The following is a 6791-nucleotide window of genomic DNA, read 5'->3' as shown; positions in this document are numbered from 1 at the left end:
CTCCGTGAAACAGATGGGAAAAGATATGTTACATATATACGCGAGTCGTTATGACACGTGTCACGTTACACGTTATTGTCATTCAAGTCAGTCCACACAGAGTTGAGAGAGTTGAGAGAGGGTGCGGTGTCTGTAGAGGGCAAGAATGGATGGTCCAGAGAAATGCAACAGAGCATTGGGGCAGGTCTGAGTTCAGATCTCCTTGCAGTTTACTTTTGCTTCAAGATAGATCACTTTATTGCAATAAATGTTTCATATTATATTTCATATAATAATCACAATGTGGTTATTTTTATGTTTGGAACAAATCCACATTGCCTTTAGTATCAGTGCACTACAGTAATGTTTATACAAATATTCCAAGTGAATCTTTGGAATATATAGGCATTCAATAGTAATGGCCTCAGTTATAAATGTTCTATAACAGTGCCAGTAAAGAACTAAGATCTGGGAAGTGAAGGGAAGCTCTCTACTCACCAGGCTTCCTACCATCTTGTCTGTTCACAGCTCAGTGGCTTAACAGCTGGTCTATCTAAAAATAAAGGTCATCATAGACCAAGCCGTGATAATGCAAATAACAACAGGCATACACAACAAAGTGCTGTTTCAAACAGCTACAGACAATCTGTTAACATTTTCCATTTCATTATTTGTGTTTATCTCTGTGGATTTTTTCTAAATGACCACGAGGAACACAGAGTGAATTTGGGAACACAAGATTATTTACTGTAGGCAGCAGAGTGGAGTGCTGGTTATGGCAAATTAAATTCTGATAACTACCAGTGATGGCAGGTGAGTTCAGTTTCAAACCTGCTCATGCTTCCATGAGCACCTTTCCTAAAGTGCTTCAGCTGATATATGTGAAAAATGTACACTATATAAATCACCCTAGTGACCCCGGTTCTTAACTATTCAGTATCAGCATATACAAACACATAGACATGGGATCTTGCTTCTGTGTGCTACAGTTCAATCACAATTTTACAGTTTTTAAAAAGGAGATCTCTCGATATTTTAAACAAAACATAAAGCAATAATATTATGATCACATTATAATGCTCCATCATAACTTTATGGTGTACAATGTAGGATACAGCTTACATACATGCAAGAACTATATAGAGAGAAAGTTTATGACAGCTCCATTTTAGACAGGCAGGCCACTGTAGGGTCAGACTCCAGCTGGGGTGTTGAAAAGGTGGATTCCATGGCGTTTGACCCACGGTGATTCCTGGGGCTCAACACCACAGCTGAGACTGGCTGCTCTTTCTTCCCCAGGCTCTGCGCATGTACTGAGAGGTAATGACAGCCTTCAGTAAAAGTGGCAGGCTTTAAAACAGTAGACCATCTGTGGGGTCTGCAGTCCTCCAGCATTCACCCCAGTATTTTGTCTATCCCTCGGAATTATTACGGTCCAGACTTTAAAGAGTCAGCCAATCGGTTCCCTGCACATGAAAGAAAACTCAAGCTGAAACTCATCAGCTGCAGTAAACTATGCAGACAAATGTATTCTGCTTTTACTAAACATACTGTAAATGGGGTGGATAAAAATCAAAACATTCTCATTGCAAAATGTCTGAAAAGTAAAGGAAACAAAAATTACCTCTGACTGGCTCACTCCTACATTCTCAAGCCTTGTTCCTCTTCCATAACTCAACCCCCTCCTTTGGAAAAACATAAGTCTGATGCATTTCACAAGGTAAAAAAGTCTTGAAAGGTCCTTGTGAGAAGACACTGTGCAGGTGTAAAGCTGAGCTGTGCTAGGATGTTGGAAATAGAGGGATGCAGTGTCACAACCTCCTAGTCAACCAAGAAGAGAGCTCCATCCTGCAAAACCCAAAGCAGTTTTTGCATTGCTGTATTTTTTATTACCTGGCAAAGTGCTTTATCCAATATTTCAGGGAAAAAAATATATTTTGGCTTTGTGATGTTGATCACATTAATGCAGATTGCATCAACAGAGGAACATTACCAAGAAGAAATGATCTGCATGCTCACATTAGCTTTAAAACATTGCATTTTAAGCCATCCTAATTAGAAGCATCCTCTGCAAACAGATACAAATTTTCTGAACACATTTATAGTTCCAGCATCCTAGCTGCTCTGATACATGCCAATGACTGGATTAATATTGGTCCAAACATGTATTTGCTACTACTGTTTTAATTTTTCTATTTCATGGTTCATTGAATGTTAGTCCACCCTAAATATTGGCCTTTAGTTTAGGAAAACAGACAAGAGGTGCTGAAGTTTTGAGGCCTAAATAGCATCAGAAAAGCCTCAGGATTTTCTGTAATACAGCACCCATGGATGTCTGGGATCTTGGCAAAGATTTACATTGAGGCCTTCCAGCCATTGGCAACACCTTTCCTCTATTTCTGTATTTCTGCTCCTCTGTCTATGTCCTCTCTGAGAATTGGAAGGCAGCCATTATTGGGATATTGAATTGGGAATCTCTACTCAGCTATGTATTGTGGGTGTATGAATGGGCAAAGCGCTGAATTTAGGATTTCAGTAAGTTTATGATAAAATTTAATACTTCTTACTATTTTCTCCATGAGTTCCAACTGGCACTTCAAGTGGATAGTCATGGATGTTTTCAACAGTCCAAGAGCAATATGAATTGGCAGTTAGTTTCAAATGCATGGATTGCATTTACCACTGTCAGTAAATCAAAAAGTTAATTAATCAATCTATTAATTGCATGTATTTGTCACTTCATTCACTGTGAGATGTTAAAGGTAATGGATAACACGGAGGTAAACTTTAGAATGTTTGGACAGCATGTATTTTCAGTAATACAGCATACTAATACCAGCATAACCAAATCATAATCAGTGCCTTATTTTTTTCAATAACCCCACCCCTTACTCCACAGGCCAAGTAAACCCACATCCTGTACAAAAAAACTAAGAATATATCATGTACAGAAAACCCAAATAGCTAAAGTACAATTGTCAGAAACTAAAACAAGTTTTAGAATATCAATGCATAACTTTACCAGTATTGTCAGATAAGAAGCATTGTGCTACCTGGCCAGCAAGTGATCACTGTAGACCCTGACCAAATGTTATAAATAAAAGACCATCTTTTGAAATGTCTAAATAAGCTAGTGAAACTGACTTAAAAATAAAAATCTCATAAATCTCATGAATCAGTGAGTTAAACTAATTGCAAAAAAAAATCCAGTATTTAATTTTTAGGATTTACATAATCTACTGACAGCCCTAAGCTATGTATGTATGTGTGTGTATATTCATGTATGAAATAAATGCATTGTTTCCACTTTTGAATCCACAGCTTACAATGCAATATGTCCAGTATCAGAGAGGGGAGATTTAACAGGGGATAAGGGATGTTCTGGACAGATGTACTGGTGTTCAGCATCTGGCTCCCAGGCATACTGTAGCTCTTTAGTGATTTGTCAGGACAGATGAGTGGGACTCTTGCCCTGAGAAGAAAACTAGCCTTTGCATTTATAAATGTTTCTTGTGTTGTATACAGTGAATGTCTGAGAATGTGAAAGTTTTGTATCCTGGTTTTGTCCACAGAAACCTTTGTGTGTCTCTTTTCATCACACTTGTCAATAATGTGTACAGTATGTGATTTATCAAAGACACAGCACCTGGCCTGTGTTTTGCACAGGGATGTCCACACAATCTGAATAAAATACCACACCACCTGTGTTTTTCCGGAACATGTTACTGGAATAATTATGGAGCTTGTGCCCATTCCGCATGATGTAATTTAGCCCTGCAGCTACTCACAGATGTTCGGCGAATGTTCAGCCAATCAGACACCAAGCAGCTCTGAACTGATGAGGGAGATGTAACACTTGATGGGAGGGCCACCATTCCTCAGAGTGAGAGAAAGCAAGGAATGTCTCTCAACAATGCCAGACTTAGTGTACCTAGATGTCAAACTTAGATGTCAGTTGCAGACCCAAGCATTTGCACAGCCTCCCTAGCGAAGAGTGCTTTCATGTAAATTTGAAAGTAACTTCAAGTTCAGGATAGGTAAAGGTCTAAACCATAAATCATCTCCATAAAGCATACTTGAAACGCTGCTAGCAGAGTTTGGCTCCTCAACTCTCATGAACTCTCAATCTGATGTGTTTGCAATTCTTCAAGTTCAGCTGAGATTTACCATTGACAGACCCCTGAGAACATTGGTGACAGACACCTGTGACACAGACTTGGTCAAACTTTATCCCATAGACAGTAATAACACCACCCACTTGTGAATCAGGATAATCAGCGATGCCAGACAGTCTGTGAGAGCAATTCTCACAGGTGTTCCCTTTCCCTCAGTTATTACAACATGGCTGTGATGTCACACAGAAACAGCCTCGTGGCTGCACAAGACATTACTCAATACCAACAACGCCTACTAATGCAGGTGATGTCATTATTAGTCCTCTTCATTTTGAGACATTGCGCCCGAAGTCATCAATTAGCCCACGTCTACACCTGAAAAAAATGTAACAACACAAAGATAGAATTTCTCTCTGCACTGTAATGCAGATGCAGTCAGAGTGCAGTTATTGTTATCTGGGCCATTAACAATATCTGAACATTTTAGTCATACTCACCAATAAATTCATACTCTTTTTCTTTTTTTGACATCTTATATCTAGTTCTCCTAACATCTATGAATAACAACTTCTCCCTTGATTTAAAAGATTGACTTTTTATTCTGAGCAGGAGGAGAGAGGGATGGCTCTGTCAGACCTGTGCTGTTCTGCTTCGGAACAAACCTGGAAGCAATTGGGACCTTTGAGAAATTCTACCTCTCCCTTTCTCTCTCCTTGACTATCACTAACTCCATCACCGTGGCACTGATTCTTTTATTTTAAAATGTCCATTCATAGCCAGATGAAGCAATCAAGCATAACACGATGGTACTATACTAAGGAATAGAGCTTGCTGGAGTTTTAAAATGAGGCCTAAGAATACACAGGTAATGCCACTATGCTAAATATCTCCTGCCGATACCCACAAGGGGCTGGATCTGGGAAACACAGGGGAAAACATGTTGTTGGCAGATGCCATTGTCTTGAGTTCCCTTCGGTATCTGCTTGCTGAATAGCCAGGTCAGCTCTGAGGAACACACCCAGCTTCCTGAGTGTTAGCAGTCATACTGTGGATCTCCATAAGTATCTGTTTCTCTGAACCCTAGGGGATGACCGTGATCATTCAACTTATTGCGTACAGCTTGTTCTTGAAGACCACCCATATCCAACGATCATACACGTGTGGAAAATTTAAACCACCTTCATGAATGATTGACCTGAAAGACAGAAGTGCCTGCTGTTACAAAGCCAAGAACTGAGCCCACACTCTACACAAGTACCAGAAGGGACAATGTGTTTTACTTCCACAAAAGGAAAGCTGGGCCTCGGTGTCATGGAGGAAGCTCACTCCTCTCCCTATCAGTTTGTTATAAAAATAGGTTGCCTACAGACGTTCTGAAGAGGCATGGCACTGGTGGCTGAGAGGACAAACAGCAGAGTAGCAGATAATACTGCTTTGCACAAAAAAAAGAAAGAACTGCAGCTACAAGGAGGGTCCATCCTGTATTCAACAATGAGAGTATAGAGAAAAGATAGGAATTCATTTGGAGGGAGGAGGGGCAACAGCATAGTCTCACAGCTACTGTGATTGAGAAGTGACAGCTCTTCATGCAGACTCTCAGTCGACACAGAGAACGAATGAGCATGAGAGCAAAGGATAGAGGGACTGGTCATGGACTTGCAGCTGGAGAAGAGAAGCGGGGGGGGGACTGAGGGAAGGCCAGGCCCCCGGTTCCACAGACAGGGAAAGCAGAGCCCTCCCACAGGAAACCGAAGCTTGACTCCTTATGGCCTTTTATGGTAAAAACTCCCCAAAATGCTACATGGCTGCCCAGGGAATAGTGGAGAGATAAAGCTGGATTTAAAGAAACAGCAGCACAGGGAATGCAAAGGCAGTCCCTAAGCACGGGTGTGTGTGTGTGTGTGTGTGTGTGTAAGGGAGGCATGTAAACGCAGTGACACCCCAGTGGCCTCATACTAAGAAAGCATGCAAACTATGCAGAAGACAGGATGGTCAATCAACAAGTTTTATACCGTTCCTCCTCAGAAGCCTGCTTGTGAGCCCCTATGCTGTCTTCAGTGAGGGCAGAGGAAAATATTCCTAAAATAAGCCTACATTAAAAAGATAAATACATCTTTAATATCACTGTAACATTCACATCAACTATTTTTTGGCCTTTACGACAACACAGTTACCTATTGTACTGATACAGAATTAAGAGAGCATTCAAAAGAGTCTGTCACATGTATCACATTTTATTACATTTTCCCACTCTTAACAATTGTATGTGGCACATTGCAATTTGTAGCACATTCAGGAACCATCATAACACTTTTATGACTCTCAGCATAAGTTTGTGGGAGTCTGGTGGCTTGCTGTTGTGGAAACTTTTTTTATTCTGGGTTCAGGATAAAAATGTTTGTGTGGTATTTTTTCCATATTTTTCACTTTCTGTCATGTATCTTCACAAACGGTCATGTTCCTTTGATGACTTTTTGCTGTCTTTACAAGATATAGCATTCAACCTCTAGACAAACTTCCAGGGCTGAAAAGTCTGAGAAAGACCAGACAACCATACAGGAACCTCCTGGATCTGTTTGTCTTCAGATCAGCCATAGATAAAGTGAAATTAGCCCAACATGAATGTAAACTGACTCACAAAGGAGTCTGTCCATTGACTCAGCCAGCCAAGCTGGGAGCATACAAACTAGAAATAAT

This window comes from Megalops cyprinoides, chromosome 2 (genome assembly GCF_013368585.1).
Source record: "Megalops cyprinoides isolate fMegCyp1 chromosome 2, fMegCyp1.pri, whole genome shotgun sequence".
NCBI lineage: Eukaryota > Metazoa > Chordata > Actinopteri > Elopiformes > Megalopidae > Megalops > Megalops cyprinoides.
This window is presented reverse-complemented; position numbering follows the sequence as displayed.